General features: G+C 36.4%; 1 long non-coding RNA gene across 1 annotated transcript; it reads left to right on the forward strand.

Annotated features, from left to right (window-relative positions):
• Positions 1-3,031: 3,031 nt before the first annotated feature.
• LOC126814353 (uncharacterized) lies at positions 3,032-17,404 on the forward strand. Its single transcript, XR_007677555.2, has 3 exons — positions 3,032-3,804; positions 10,612-10,779; positions 14,010-17,404. It is a non-coding gene; the product is annotated as an uncharacterized LOC126814353 (long non-coding RNA).
• Positions 17,405-17,881: the final 477 nt, after the last annotated feature.

A 17,881-nucleotide genomic window follows, 5' to 3' on the forward strand; every position in this document is an offset into this window, starting at 1 on the left:
GGATGTGTTACAACATCCAGATTGTTTGGAATTGGAAAAAAGTGTCCCTTTAAAAAGATTCGAGAGGATTCGAACTTAGAACTGGGTTTGTAAACACTAGAAAGCTTTCGCATGAGAAGGCTTGGCGAACAGGTAGTTAATAGCGTGTCCAGATTAAGAACTTACCGCAAACTCCATATGTTGTAAGTATCATGGATTAACTGTGTGCTACCAGGTGCAGTTGTGACTGGGGAAAGACGATGAATTAAGCCCAGAAAAGAATTTGAAAAACATAAAAATTATTTAGGACATGTGTTAGACTACTAAGTCTTGAGTAGAAATGGAACTGTAATTTGATGCCCATATTATTTACATTTAAATCTCTATCGGCTGTCGTCTTCCGAGATAATCAGTCATTTATTTTTTAAATTGTATGCTGACATCATTAACGCAAAATAAGACGAAAATGTGCTGATGTCATGAGGTTGATTTAAGATATGCCAACTCGCGGGGGTCATGTTTCTATCTGTAAAAATGTAGTAAGGCAAAAACTCAATATTAAAAGGAGTTATGAGACTCCAAGGGTACATTCGGTGGCCACATTGAATTTATGTATACGAGGACCCTTCCCAGCCCCTAATATCAGAGAACTTTGGATATGTTGTAGAGGATGATCACAACGGTACCAAGAAGCCTTCTGTTGCAATTTGGTGTAGGTTAACTCTGACTATGGATTACTTCAAGAAACTTAAAATTGTAAGCGTCGAAGGAAATGAAATGAAATGGGGTTTAACGTGTTACTTTTCTGTATCGACTGGGCTAGTGAAGACAGTCATACGTCATGCAGTATTATGGAAATCTTGACCGGACAGCGGCGCTACGACCTACTTTCATTTCGAATTTCAACTGTCACGGATTATTGTACGTGTACGCCAACGTTGACATGGGAACTCGGTTTTTCGTACCATTCGAACGACTAGAAAGTTCCTTGCCGGGCGGGGGGGGGGGGGTTGGATGGCTGAATGGTTAGCGTGCGCGCTGTATCATAAAGTCTGTCAGTGAGTCGACTGGCGTGGTTTTGAATCCCCGGTTGTACGTGACAAGGAGTAGGGTCGCCTGTCCAACCTCGTGGGTTTTCTCTGGGTCCTCCGGTTTCCTCCCACTGCTAAAGACCCGTATGCGCAAGCGAATTATTGAAATAAAATTAAACTGTTAGTCCCGAATGACCTAGTTTGTGTCCAGTGGAAGTTAAACCCCATTTCTCTCTCTCTCTCCCTTGCCGGGCGCTCCGTCCTGTACCACCGACAAGGAGGAGCCATGCTAGAAAATCCCGGGTAACTTTGTTGACCAACATCGGGAGCGAACTCCTTTGGTTAGCGAGCCAGCGTCTTATTCACTGGGTCGAAGGAACTACACCATCAGTTCAAGTTAGATGCTGAAAGGTTTTAAAAGGTATTTCTTATTTTTACTTCTGAAGAAAAGGAATACAAGTATACTTAAATAATATTTCTGTCTCAAATATCAATTGATCTAAATGTTCTGGTATATCAGATTAAAAATTATTAGAAATCATGCTGATGCTACAAATATAAAAATATTTTGTTTATTTTTTAATGTGCTGAAATTTATGTAAATTGTATATGACGTTATTTTGAAAAAAAAATTATATTAAAAAAAAAAAAAAAAAAAAAAAAAAAAAAAATGACTAGCAGAATAAACAATGCATATCATGTCTTTCATTTATATGTCACTTAATTAAGACAGGGATTTTGGTATAATAAATTTCACGATCCGTCAATTCTCTAATTGAATTTTTTCATTGAACTTTTTGAACTTTATTACAGGCGAAGCAAAGAGTTTGGTATTGCCAAAAAATACATACAGATATAATTAGTATGTATTGTAAATTATATATACATATAGATAACAATAACGTATTTATAATCCCACAACTTTTTTGCAAAATTCAATCAAAAACAGAAACGATTGAATGTAAATCAGTCTATATACATTCATATGTCATTATAATATGTGTTGCGATCCATTTGTGCCGACTTCCAGGTGCCAAAGAATGAAGATTTAGCTTCTTTAAACAATTTTACTATATTACACACTGAACGATACTTTACCCCCACCCCACCCCTCTCTCTCTCTCACACACACACTTACACAATACACATCATCTTAATATAGCTATTACATATGCTTAATCTCTAGACTCGCCTTCGAGAGGAAACAAATACCCCCTCCCCCCACCAAGACACTCACACTTAAATATATACAAACAAAAACCACCACCCCATTTATGATTTATGTATATAATATAATTTATAAAATTTGGAGAATTTATATTCCACTGATATTTAAAAATTATATTCAGAAGTAGGTCAAAAACTGAAAATTAAGAAAATTTATATTCGGTTAATAATAAAAGGGTATACTCAGTTAAGGTTCGCGATTCCCATTAGGTAAGGTTATCAAACTGTCATTCGCTTATTTTCATTGAGTAATGTAGATATTTTCTAAGATTAAGCAATTTTTTTATTATTATCTTCGTGATTCATTAGGTTTTTTTTAGCTTTTCTAGTGATAGGGAAAATACCAAAAATAACGCAAAAAATATTTTCTACGGAGATATATAACCGGGACAGCACCTCCGAATGTAAAATTCGGCATAGCTCTCATATTACAACATTTGGATAATCTGTTATATCTTTCGATTTTATTATATCGCCCGGTTACAATATTTAGATAATAGTTTTACTTGAATATTCGATTGAAGAGTTTTATATAATTTATAAAACCGTAGTTTTGTTCGTGATAATATTGATACGTCAAAAGCATTTTGTTGATCCCAAATATAAGAAAAACCCGGATTATTTAGAAATAATTTTATTTCAGCTGTCCAGTTTAGGGAATCACTTAACGATTTTGTTAATTGGCATACAGATTATCAAAAATAGATAATTAAAGAAAATGTATTGAAAATTGTATCCAATTAATTTATTCCGAGCGAAGTTTTGACAATATGCCCTAAATTGACCGGGAGTACCAGCCAGATTATCGTTTAATGATGATATGACAGGCGTTGTCCATATCTAAGTGATTATGTGAATAAAGAAATGAAATGAGGTTTAACGCCCTACTGTTCTGCTCCAGATGGGTTATGCGGATCTTTAACTATCTACAACTAGCGATGCATACAGTTCTTAGAATGTTGATCAAATAATTGTTATTTGTTTGGGTATTTTCTCTCTGTTGTGTCTAAGTGCAATAATTGAATTTTTTGTATGGTAAAACCTGAATAAATCGATGTCGATTGATATCATTCTGAAAAACTTGGAAGGATAAATTGAACGTTTACAGGACTCTAATCAAATCAATACATCTTGAGTTATAAAGTTGTACGGTACGCCGCTTCAGTGCAAAAGAATTAATCTGAAATAAGAACTTAAAAATGCCTAACTGGTCTTGAGATGTAAGAATACTTGAGCAGATGTTTCATTTTTGTTAAGATGCCAATTTACATGATCCGGGGTTACTTGTGGCTAATTTCAATATTTCAAATAGGACATACAGTTTTAATTGAGGAGTCGCGATGGAGGTTGTACAGACACCAAGCTCAGCTAACAACCAACTTTTTTCAACAAACCAATTCTAGATTTAAATTTCAATGCACTACGGATTGTTCTAGATTGTCAGCATGTAAAAGTTTTAGCTTTGATGTTGTATCTAAAAGATGTCATTTCTACAATTTCATACCACTACTATCCAACCCAATGACGGAAACTAATGATCTGTTAAAATATTACTCAAAACGAAGAGGTAAGGACTTTCACTTTTGTTTTAAATTCATTTAAACGTAAAAGAGAAGGGTGTACAACACACGGATGACGATATTCCCCCCCCCCCCCCACAAAAAAAATAAAATAAAATAAATAAACAAGCCAACAGTGAGGCTGATGGACATTCTAACTCAATTAGAACGAGAGTTATTGTGTCTCAAAAAGTGAGGCAGGCAGACGGGCGGACCCCTTTTAGTAGTCCCCTGCTTTCTTCGAGAAAAAATGTACGCCGTTTAGTTTTCATGTTTTAGATCAGTGGTTCTCAACCTTTTTTTGCCAAAGTCACACCTTGGAACACATGGAAAAACAGCGGCACACCTGGCTAAATATATATGAAAAATATTTGAATTTTGCAAAATAAAATCACGGTAAGTCATACGCATACAACCGTAGACACAGACTAGTCATAGACACATAGAATGACTAACTACACCCAAGAAAAACACAGCTATGAACTTACTTTATTGCAGTGTTTCGAATTTCATCAGTTAAATAACTGGCTTCTTTAGTGACAAATTGTCTTAGTGTGCGAAATTTCGCAGCACACCTAGGAAGATCTCGCGGAATCACTGTTTTAGATAAACCAATATTTGTAAAGATTACATGGGTTGAAATTATTATCGAAACGAAATCGAGTTAGGTGTCCTCCTTTTCTCCACCCACTGGGCTAATATATTTTAAAAAAGAATCGAAGTGAAACCTACAATTTATACCAATCATTTTTTTTTAGTTCATATGGGTTGTGTTACGGGCCTTTATGCCAGGTTCTTGACAACATTGGTTTAACTTATATAATACTTTTATTCTTCTTTTTAACATATCATGTACAAAACTTAAGACTTCGTAATTGGCTTGTGTTGAGGGAGCCATGGTCCTAGGTTGGCTTGACACCCTTGGGTGCCAACTCCCGACTAAGTAGCATGGCCGCTGTCTGGTCTTAACTCGAGACCTGCAGGTCCCAAGTTTACTTCTAAACGCCCTTGCCTAGTCTCCCCTTCTCGTCTCGTCATATCAGATTTAACATTCAATACAGTTTGCTTATAAGACAAAAGGAAATGAAATAAAACAGGCCATGTTTTTTCAGATGTTGTGTACAGCATTGGGGTCACCAGAGGACCAACTCTACCGACTTTCGGCATTAAGTGACTGCGTGCCCGTTTCAGAGATATGCCCCATTTACCAAACATTTTGTGAACGCAATAGAGGCTAGTTCTTTTTAAAAACTAACAACTTATAGTACTTTCTATTCCGCCCCTTGGAGTTACAGCTTGGCATAAAGCATGTGAGAAGATGACCCGTATAAATTTCAATTCTGGTGTGACGCATTAGAATTTGTTAATTTTTAGATTTTAGGACTTTCTATTTCAAAAATATATTTCATGCCTGGAATAGCTTGTTAATAGATTTGGTCACTATCCCAGTTTCTTTACGGTTAAGCTGTTGTCTATTTCTATCATTTAGTATCCTAATGTATTGTAATTTGTAATCAAATGCTCGTTGAACAGTCGGTTCCGTCCGCTTCGTTTTGTATATTATTATTGTGTCGTTTGTGAATCAGCCATTACTAACTACCTTTGGATTGTCTTGTAAGATATGGTTATCTTTGTTCATTGCAAATGGCGCCCGAAACCATAGAGTATATGACTCATGTAGGTTACTGATTTTAAAATGTTCATTGTTTTAGGTTTAGCTCCTTTAAGTCATCTGGAAAACTAAAAACGACGGAGAAATAAATTGCAGCCTGTTGACAGTTATCCAGACATTCACGCAGAACAATCATAGCTATGAAGCAACATTACATTCACTATGTACAAAGTTGGAAGTTTCTTTCGAACTTTAATGGATGCGAAAAGCAATTATTTCATTAAAATCAATAAAGAGCAGTCTTTTTTCTTGACTTTTGTGAGGAATCCTATGGATTTATATCTTTAAAAAAAATATTAAATCACAATCGATTATTGATCTAATTCGAGTTTATGTAATATATTATTTATACAATTGCCATGGTTACATTTTTGTCTATGTATAGAACTGCGTGACATTATATACTAAAAGTGGATTAAGCTGGTGCGGGGCATGTCAAAAGGGGTACTAGATTAGAAAAATAAACATAACCATGTCTGGGCCGCCGAGTTAATCCCTGTCTATTTCTTACGTTTTAACTCCGTACATCTTATCAAGGACTTTACACAATACCCTGCATATTTCGCCATTAATTCCGATTGGCTACTAACCCAGTTCTGGACCACTCGGATTCCTCTATAGCAAATATCACCGCTAAAATCACGTCTCGCGCTTTTTAGCTAAAATGTATACCTGTGGTGACCGAGTTGTAAAGTTCAAGGTTCGTTCAGTATCAAGGCTCCAGTGGAGGTCGCCATGTTTTATACGAGTATGTGTTTGTGTCACGATCTCTGATTGGACAACGATATCGTTCACGTGGTAAAGAGGGATATAAAGTTTCTATAACTTCGGGAATGTCAGACCAATCTAGGAACGGCTAGATATTGTAAAACTCGTGGTCGTTGCATAAGGAACGTGCAGTTTTACATACTATGGTATTTATGTTTAATATGTGTGACACCAGATACCACACCCCCATTAATTACTATTAAAATAATAAACGACCCAGTGGTGGATTCACAGCGTAACTCTCTAGTATCAGTGCAGAATCACTTTAGCACGGGAGCGAACATGTTACTTTTTTACTAGAAAAATCTAGCACTGATTGCATAAATGCTAAGCATTTATCGACACCAGAAGGCCATAACAACTTGAAACGTGGGCACAGATGGTAAAACCGGTAAAGACAGCAACGTACGTTTGTTTCCATGGAGAAAAATGTATGCGCTGTGCATATCTTGATGACTTTGGGGCTGACTTGCACGCAGTCAGACAGGGTGTAATTGGCGACGGACAGTGTCTGCGGGATCCTCACATGAGCATAAGTGCGGGATGTTGCCGGGTGACGTGCTTGTCTGGTCCAGGTCTTTAATGAAAACCTTGTTTGCTGAAAAGGACAAGCCGAGCTCGGGTTGGCAGCATGATGGCACCCCGAATTACCAAAATCGCGAGTTTCTTGATGTTATCATTGACACATTGTTTGATTTTCCATAGGGCTGGGTATCGATAGTGATTTTTACTATCGATAATCGGCAATGAAATATCGGTCGATAATCGGCAATGAAATATCGGTCGATAATCGATAGTATCGAAAACAAACTTATTTTCACGGTCGTCATCAAGACTGGATACAGTGTAAGTTCAAAGTTCAAAACCATACGAAGTTGCGAAAGATCGTTTGCTCCTGTCTAAGGAGATTTATTTGGAAAACATTAATAAAACTTGTTATATCACGTATATATACGTAAATTGATGTTGTTTATTATTAAAATAATGCAGCCGTGGTTCCGAATGAAGAAATATCGTAAATAATTATGCTAAGAGACCAAAATGAACTTGTTCCGATTCAAAACATTGCGTACGTGCGCACGAAAATATCAATATGGCGGACAATTCTGTGTCGTTTCGTGTGCCAATAGAGAACCATTATTCGTATAATATATAAGTAAATTGTTGTTGTTTATTATTAAAATCGTGCAGCCGTGATTCCAAATGAAGAAATTGTATAAATAATTATATGAAGGGGTCAAAATGATCATGTTCCGATTCAAAACATTGCGTACATGCGCGCAATAATATCAATATGGCGGTCAATTCAGTATCGATTCGTGCGCCAATAGGGAAACTTGTACAAAAAGTAAAATAAAATAAAACAACTACCTGTAAAATGATAAATTTATTTCAAAAATATATTAATAAACGATAACCACGTTTACACATGCAGAAAAATGCTGGACTTATTCTCAAGTCCAAATCAAACAAAAAACAATTTCTTACAATTTACAAATTTAAACTGACACATGTTCTCATTAAATGTAAGCTTACAAAATAATCCTTAATATTCAAAAAGGTAAGAAAGATAAACACTCGAAACAAAATAAAAACTCGGAAAACCGGAATCTAAAACTGACCATACGCATATAATTTCAACAAAGTTCTCAAGGGCAACAGTTAATAATTTTTATTTAAAAATATAACTTTGTCAACATTTTCGGCCAACAAACAACTTCTCTGCTTATTAACCACAAAACCGGCAACACTAAATACCCTTTCGCTGGGCACAGAGGTTGCAGTTATTGAAAGATATTTCTTCGCTAAGTTAGAAATATTAGGATAAATAATTCCATACCGCCTATACCATTCCAAAGTGGATAAATCTTCTTTTCTACTCTCCGACATAAATCTAGTTACTTCTTGCCGAGCAAGTTGTCGAGGAGAAGAAGGTTGCCCAAAGTCATTCATCTCATCCTCTGAATCCACGATGTCCGAAAACCAATCAGGTCGCAGTCTTTTGGCCAGTGTGGGGGTTGAGATGTTGTCTGAGGAAACTTGTTCTGGGTCATCCAACAATACTTCATCAGTCTGTTCAGACATGCTCATTTCCACGACTGTATCCCTCAAATGTGTTTTGCTTTCATTTAGTTCTGCCGTAAGTAAGTATTTCAAAGACCTATATTTGACATCTAGCAACATGGCTAATGAGAGAACCTTTCGCAATTCCGTATATTGATATCTTTTGTTAAGATTATTAACCATTGCTGTTTTAACTTGTTGTACGGGTTCACTATCTTCGTCAGAAATAGACAAATGTTTGTTTAGTTTTGAAATAATCGGAAGTATCAATGAATTACTGGGATTTTGTTCCGTAGATACGATCTCCGTTGCATCTTTAATTACTTTATATAGTTTTACTACATCTTCAGCGAGCGTTTGTTCGTGTCCTTCTAATATCATGTTTCTGCAGTCCTTTTTAATTAATGGATCGTTGAAAGCAGCGTGGATAGGTACTGTTTGCTCCAATATTCGGCAGAGCATGTTTTAAGAGCTATTGCACCTGGTTTCAACATCTAATAAGAGCTTGAGTTCCGGAAAACCTAACATGTTTTGTTTTTGCTTGAGAATACCAGTGCCAAGCGAACTACGTTTGAAGTAAGCAACAAGGGTGCGACATCGACTCAAGACATTCTGTACAGTTTTATTGGCTTTTAACCCATCCTTGGCCACTAAATTCAGGGTGTGAGCGAAACAAGCTATATGTATTTTGTCCTCAAATAAATAAATGGCTTTGATTACATTGTATGCATTATCCGACACAACGAAATCAGGTGCTATTCCCCATTCTGTCATACACGAGTCTAAAGCATCCTTTAAATGTTCTCCCGTGTGTGAACCCGGTAATTCGCGAGTTTGAAGAACAAATGAACCCATCTCCCACTCTTGGTTGATGAAATTAACGGTGACTGTCATATAGGCTTGAGTGGAAAGAGATGTCCAACAGTCAGTTGTGATGGAAGTAGAAAAGGCATTCTTGAGTTCAGTTGCCACCTTTTCGCGAGTGTCGTGGTACATTTTAGGAATGATTTCTGTACTGAGTGTTTTTCTAGTTGGAACCTGATATTTGGGCTCTGCAATATGCAAAATATTTCGAAAATATTTCGATTCAACAGTGCTGAACGGCTTTAAATCTTTAATTATATATTCACCGATTGCTGTTGTTAGTTGAATAGATTTTGGGTTTTTTGAATTAAGGTTGTTAATGCCCTGGCTAATTGTGGGTTGATTAGTGTTTGAACTTGACGACGCTTGAGCTGTCAATTCATCAGAGTGAGATTTGTCTAAGTGATATTGTAAGTTGGTCGTACTTGATTTGTACGGAATCTTAGCAAAGCATTTCTTGCATACAGCACAAGCTTTATCAATTTCATGAGAATCGTCCTTGAGATAAAACAAAAGTGCTTCCACTTTTAGCTTTGCCGGGAAAATCAACAAGCGTTTTGTCGTCCATGTGTGCTATTTATTGTACCGGGTACTCTATTACTGAGGCACACGTACAGAAATAGTGAACTGTACAGACGAATTCTGAAGCTTGCAAAGGGAAATAACTCTAACTTTATTTACACACCCGGGTATCTCCGATTTAGCGATATTCAACAATAATTTCTTCAAAACTAAAGTAACGTTTCAATGAGAGTGAATTTATGAAAACGGCTGTTCAATAAGCAGTGTATTATGATTAACTGAAAGAAAAAATTGACATTTCAGACGCAAGAAAAATAGACGAAGAGCGATAATCGATAGTCATGATTGGATGTCACACCCAGAGATTTGCAATTTTAAATTCACAAATGTGATATAATTTCATTGTGTGATCAAAACTATATTAAATTAAAAATATACTTAATTATACATCGAAATTGATGATTGGACTAATTGAATATTTTGATAAGATAATTTTAAAAGATCTCTTAACTATGTCCTGTAGAGCGCTTACAGCAAGTTCGTCCGTGTTGACATGTACAATAAAGTTTTAAAAAATCGAATAATATCATTGATTTATAAACTTTGGTGTGTAGCAGATGTTTAAAACATTAATCTGTATATTTGGGGAGTTAGCTTACCTTACCGTTGTTTCCAAACTCGCGGACAAAATTGCCACTATTCCTATGTATTCACCATTATAACCGATTGATTTTCGGAGGTTGTTTTAGGTTTACTGTAGCAACCCTGACCCATATTTAGCGATGATGAACTTTGACGAGTGATAATTTGATCATCGGGCATAGTTGCGATTTTGTCTGCAAGTTTGGTAAGAATCGTCCGCTACCTCTCCGACTTGCTTTTTTAAAATGCAAAACTAGTTTACGGATGCAACTTTTTTTTGCAGGTAGTTGTCCTCCCACTTATACCTTCATACCGACAGACGGACGATGTATTTTTGTATCGAATACGGCAAAGAATTTCGATGATGCTTTAACGCAATGCGAGACCGATGGAGGCACTTTAACATTTGTAGAAACTGAAGCCGACAGAAACTTTATAAAAGATAACTTTGGTAAGTAAAAGAGATCCCAATCCCACAAGAACTTGATCAACATATTCTATAGCTCCCAGGTATCTTTTCCGCCTTAACATCAAAAACATAATACCATTTTATACACAAAGAGCCTCGGTTCGAATCTAAAAATCTATTTCATTTAAAGTGTATTTTGTTTTTTCTAGTGTCGCGATTAAATACGCGAATCATGTTCATGATTTTGAAAGAAAAACCCGGATCCGTTATTAAAGTCCTGCACATATCAATGATCGTTTTTGGCCGACGGCTGCATTTCTTGTCAGCGACATACTAATCATCATAGTGAAAGCTTAACGCACGCCATGACGATGCTCAACTTTTATATCTAGGCACCGACGTTTCGTGGGCGGTTGTATGTTTTGAAGGAGATACCCGCGACGCCTTCGTGGTAAGACGGGGATACTTAATTAAATGATCACAACGGTGAAAATAAACAAGTTAATGCTAGTAATTGCTTCCCCTTAGCTCATGAGCAATTGTGTTTTTCTCCCTTTTCCCATTATACATGGCATTTTTGACTTTTAGTCTAAAATCAAGGCAGGTGATTGAATGTCCATTTTCAGTAAGGTTTTGATGAATATTCATGACCTTTAGGCGGAAGGACCAGGAAGTAAACACATGAATTAGGGAAAATGACTTCACTGCCAATAGATTCCTTAGACCGGGCCTATCAATAGTTTTATTCGGATGATTATTACTTGTTGCGCTATTTGATGGTCGGAATGTTAACAAATTTGTTATAGGCCAAGAAAAAGCCATGGATTTAACATAGAAGTCAATGGGCAGAGAATTACTCGCTGAGTCCAGGACTAACCGTATAACAAACTCCAGAGTTATCTTCCTTCAACCCCTGTTTCATATTATTAAGGTCAACACAAATAGATACATAACACGACGGTTTGCAGTGGGTGATCGCTGATTTTGCATGAGGAACAAGAACCCAATATTTATTATTTATATCGTTTGTACGGTATGTTGGAAACTGGTTGAGCATTATGATTATAGTGTTGAATACCGCACTGTAACCATGTGAATTTTTGCTCCATTTAAGAGGTTCCTTTGTCGTAAACTAATATTATACATGCTTTTCGAGATTGGGTATTTGGACTATAATACACGGCCGAAAAAAACGGATGTTCCATACGAATCCAATCATTAAAATTGTACCAGTCGATCCCATTTATTACATGTACAATTTATTGAAGAATTAAACAGGGTATGACGTAACATTTTCATGAACGGATCAATGTAATTTCAAGTTGTCTCCCAGTTTGTGTCATGTGTATAACGGTGTGAACTTGTGGCCAAAAAGCAACAAACTTACGACGGCCATCTTGTATCTTCGAGATTTCAGCTGTCCACGAATTTATATCTAAGCTTCTAAACCACTCAGATCACCATCTTTATGTCTAAATCTACATTTTTAGGCCCAATGAATACAATCGTACTATCTAGAAAAGGCACTATTTCCTCCCAATATATTATGTCGGCCATCTTGTATATTCAAAATTTACGCTATGTAAAACGCTATGTCTACCAATATCTCAGCTTCTAGGCCACTTAGGATAGCAAACTGTGTGTATAAACCTACATTTTGAGGGCACGGGGCAAAGGAATGCAATTATCTAGAAAGGATCTTTTACTAATTCTTTATTTACAAAGTTCGGAGGGTTGGTTGACCGAACGGATAGCACGTGCGCGCTATATCATAAGGCCTGTCATTGAGTCAACTGGTGTGGTTTTGATTCCCCGGTTGTACCTCGTGGATTTTCTCCGGGTCCTCCGGTTTCCTCCCACTGCTAAAGAACCCTACGCGCAAGCGAATTATTGAAATAAAATTGAACCATGTGTTAGTCCCGAAATGACCTAGTTTGTGTCGAGTGGACGTTAAACCCCATTTTTCTCTCTCTCTTTATTTAAAAGTTCATTTTCTTAAAAAAAAACCTCGCATATCAATATCTTAGCTTCTGAACCAGTTGGGATGACCATTCGTCATGCATAAACCTAAATTCTTGAGGTCTACAAATACAATCATGCAGTCTAGAAAAGATCAAATTGTTGTTATTCCCATAAGGAAAAAAACCAAATCGGTATTCTTAAATCTACCAATACCTCAGCTTCTGAACCAGTTAGGTTCGCAATCTTGGTGCTCAAGTAAAGCACAAGGATCAGATTGCTTTTATTAACACAAGAAAGAAATCGCTCAAGTAGGTTTGAAAACAAATCTGTAAAGGTAAGTTGGGAAACAAAACCGTATCAGCATATGATCTTACGGTACTGTAGTCAATGAAAACATTCCAAGGACTCTAGAAATGTGTTAGATAATATATTATCATCACTGAGTTCATGCAATTTATTTGGAGTAAGTGGCGCATTTTCTAGATGATGATATAACTCTAATCCTTGGTCGTGCAACTGCACGCTCAGACACCAAGATTGCGTGCCTAATTGGTTGATACAGGTTTTTGCATAGAATAAATCTTGAATATCCAAGATGACCGCCATAATATATTTGTAGGAAGTGGTGGATATCAAACATGTAAAGCTAAGGTGATAAGTAGAATTGGTGGACATGTTGGCTCCTTTATCATTTTGTTAAGCTGCCTAACTATAGGCTTCATAGGCACCTCGTCTACACAGGAATTTAAAGCGTTGTCATCCCGGCTCTCAGACGTTGTTTTTCGTCATGGTCATTAGCATATTTACAAAAATTTGAGAAACTTTAACCTGCAATGCCAAGTGTTAAAGTGAGATTGCGACTAAAAACGCTTTGTGTCGCTTATGTGTGGTTCAAATTGTATAAAATATATTGTAATGAAAATCTCTAAAGATTATGAATCGCCAACGATACCGAATCTTCTGCTATTTTTTTTCAGTCAAATGTAAGATCTCATTTTCGATGCTGCACCACATAAAGTCCAATATAAAAAATACCAACACTCTTTATCAAAAATACCCCGAATGTAATTAGAGGCGCAACACAAAATTCTAAACCCATGACTTAAAGTGTCCTTCAATTAGTCACCGCTAGATATGATCATACGTCGGATTGTGAAACCGTATGTGAGAGGAGGCTGTGAACGAAAACGCAACCGAACATCTTTTCGGATACAATTTAGTAGCGATGCTAGGTCTCTAATAGGTGTTTGAAATACCTTTATGAATTTTTTAAAATATGTAATCAAATATATTGTGTTTCTCTTTTGTAGCCTTGGATATATCTTATCATTTTGTTGGTGGTACCAACCGGTATGGACCCAATAGCAGTAGTATATTCTATTATTGGTTAAATGGTACTCCAGTTGGTGGTCTGTGGGCGCCTGGTGAACCCGATGGTGGAATAGACAAATGTAACGCTATATCACCGGAACATGATTATTATATACGGGATATCATGTGTGCAAATCTTTATCGTTTTATCTGTGAAATACTTGTGTAACAAGGCAAAGGTTTCTGGCATCTTGCCATTTCTGTATGCCATTTACATACTTACATACTCAAAATTTAATTGTATTTGAAAGCATAATATGCGTAAAGTGGACAAATATTGTGGCCATGGGGGTTCGAAGGCGCTATCTAGGGTTCTGTTGCTAAATTATCAAAGCGCATAATAAGCCCACCCTTGTTTGTGGTCGCTGTTACTACTGCATTTCCTTTTTTCTATATCCCTTTATTTGTCTGCAATTGTATTACATAATGGCGGCTACGTTAGCACATGTTGGTGAGTTTCAGGTACAATGTAATGCTGGTTTTCTTTCGAACACATACATTTTTTAAGTCGATAGCATATTGTAATCCTTTGTGAAATATATCTTAAAATGTTACAATTGTACAGCTGTCTATTTCTGGAACGCCCAATTTCACTTAATGAGACGTATTTGGAAATCCAAAAATATCATATACTATTATATTGTTACCTTTTTTACTTTGTACGAGTGGGTTATTTGTGAATAAACTCTCAAACAGTTTTACAAAACGATCCTGTCCCTTCAGACCAATGATGTCGCCCAGGTTCAACTGCGCTAATTGTCTTTTCAGCTGAGAATATGTAGAATAGCAGACTTTTTTAAAACAAAGGTTACCAGGCAACGAAACATGCCTACCAGCAGCTGAATCGTTCGACAAATTATACGTTACACAATGCTTAAAAAAAGAAAAGCTCCAGACCATAATTAAAGCACGTAAGATGTTAATACGATTTCGTAAAGAATCGGTAATAACTTTGGTAGTTATTTTTTTTTAAATAATCAATAAGATTTTTCCATGCAATCGATCAACTCATATCAGTTTCATATATATATATGCCTATATAGATTATTGTAGCCTCTGAATGGTTAGCGTGCGCGCGCTGTGTCATAAAGTCTGTCATTGAGTCGATTGGCGTGGTTTCGAATCCCCGGTTGTACGTGACAAGGTGTATGGTCGCCCGTCCAACCTCGTGGGTTTTCTCCGGGTCCTCAGGTTTCCTCCCACTGCTAAAGACCCCTATGCGCGGGCGAATTTTTGAAATAAAATTGAACCATGTGTTGGTCCCGAAATGACCTAGTTTGTGTCGAGTGGACGCTGAAGAGAATATAATTCTTCCTGTGAATAAATTAATCAACTTCATGACATGTAGGGCCATAGTTCATGTATCTAAGGTACTAACACGATTTCGTAACAAAAGAAATTGTAATCGAGAAATTAAAAGACTTCTACCTTTCAATAAGGTGGGTAGCGAATATACATTTCAGAAAGATAGGTTAATAATTGCAGCCAATAAAACGCTAACAAGATTCCGTGAGCAAGGAGCATGTCAAAAATCAATAGGTATATTTATTTCCATGCAACAGTCAACCCGAATCAGTTTCATAAATGTATATGTATTTGTTTTACCTCTATTGTGCTAAATCTGAGTGTCTGATCTACGAGTGGGGGTGACAGAAATTAATTTGAAATAGGGTTTTAAAGTCCGACTGTGCTGCACCGACAGGGCTTATGAAGAAATGCAGTGAACTATGAGGGAAAATTTATCCGAACAGTTGCGATATGACCTACCCTTATATCGAATTCCAACTGTCAAAGGAATATTTTACGTGCACGCCAATGTTTACGCGCGAACTCAGCTTTTCTGTCCCACCCGAACGACTAGACATCTATCCTTGTCAGGCCCTCCCTCCTGCACCACTGACAAGGGGAAACAAAGCCGGAAAATCTCGGCCAACACCGGGGGGCCAACCCAAGATCTACAGGCTAGCTAGCCAACGTCTTACTCACTGAGCCACCGCAGCTCCGCAGGGATGACGGAAATATATATACAGCCACATTTCAACGTATGGGTGCCAACCGGAGAGACTTGTAATAACTTTCTGAAAGCCTCACTAAAAAGTATGTCATACTTATAGAGATGGCTTAATTTCTGGGGTAAACAAACCACTTGAACTTTGTAAATGATACAACATTATGTATACTAGCCAATAACAGACCAGCCGTTTATGAATCGTCGATGATATTTGTACTAATTCAAATGTAAATGCCAATCGATACTGGTTTCAAGTATCGATTATCACCGACCATCGATTATTTTTTATGGACTTCATACAAATGAAGTACATATAATTTCGCGATAATCGATGTCTTAAAACTGTGCCGATTATCGATCTTCAAAACGCTTTACAGACGATTGTCGGCAATATCGATATTTTATGTCTGTCCTAATTCAAGGCCATAACCGTAAGAGCGAGATATCTCGATCATCGAGACAAATCCTCAAATTAGATATAGTATATTTTTGATTATTTCTGAGATTATTGTACCATGTAAGGTACTCAATAGGAAATAGATTATTGAATCAATAAAGAAAAAAAATAGACATTTCTAGAGTAACAATGTGTGATATTAACTTTCTCACGGCTTAAACTACGCTAATATATACTTAAAATCAAACTACCAACGATTGATAATCTCCTGGCTTGGATTCAATCGGCTTTAAAACAGGCCCATCAATTTGGTTTACGGCAAATACAAATAATTAGATATAATTTTCAATTGGTCATATCTTTGTAAATACTGAAAAGAATTGGATCATCTTTGGACTGATATTACTATTAGAGATTCAACTTCCACACTATTGCAACGGATTAAATAGCGCTAATATCACACATTGAGTCTTTAAATAAATTTGATTTAGAAGAGAATCGCTGTAGCAAGTCTTATATTTGAACCAGGTAGCTCTGATATCAATATTATTTAAGGTCACGATAAATAATTAAGGTCGATACTTTAGGTACACATTCACCAAAGTAAGAGAACATTGATTTACCATATCTGTAAGTGTGTCAGAGTCGATTTGAAATCAATCCAGCATAGCGTTATTGACAAGCAACATCAGGTGAAAAACCAGTGGTTATTATTTAAAGGGCATATCCCTTTCCTTTCTAGTAATGATTTCCATGACAGCTCTAAAAATATATTTTAGTTTGTTGAATCATTAACAACGTATAAATATTGCAGTGTACCCTACGCTTTTTTTTTCATTTTCGTGACCTATCATCTTCCCCATGTCAAATATTTATCGACAGTATTTGCAAGAAATTTTTTACAAATGAACATCAGACCACATTTAAATTTAATCTTATATGGAAATACAACCCTGAAATCAATAAAAAAAAAGGTAGAAAATAAGACATTAATTAATTAAACTTTTACCATGTGTACTAAATAATGTTCTCCGTTTTTTGTATGTCTTTTTTATGGATTAAATGGATTAATGTGTTGTGTTTGTTGCAAATTTATATCAGTTGTACTTATTTAAAGCGCCCGAGAGCTGCTCGCTGAGTTGAATATATGCGCTATATGAATTAATTATTATTATTATTACTTAATATAATATATACCCCCCTCAAGAAAAAAAACCTCCAAAAGTTTGAGTTGAGAGTTAAGTTTAGAGAGAGAGCATTTTCACAAGGAATTTGCTGTCACTTGCATCATCAAGCGAATACAATTCTAATGCATCAAGTCGTTTTTGCTTAAATAGCGCACAGTCGACAATAGCATGACGCAGATTACATGTAAGAAAAAGGCCAGTGTTCGCACACGCACA

Source organism: Patella vulgata, chromosome 3 (assembly GCF_932274485.2).
Source record: "Patella vulgata chromosome 3, xgPatVulg1.2, whole genome shotgun sequence".
NCBI lineage: Eukaryota > Metazoa > Mollusca > Gastropoda > Patellidae > Patella > Patella vulgata.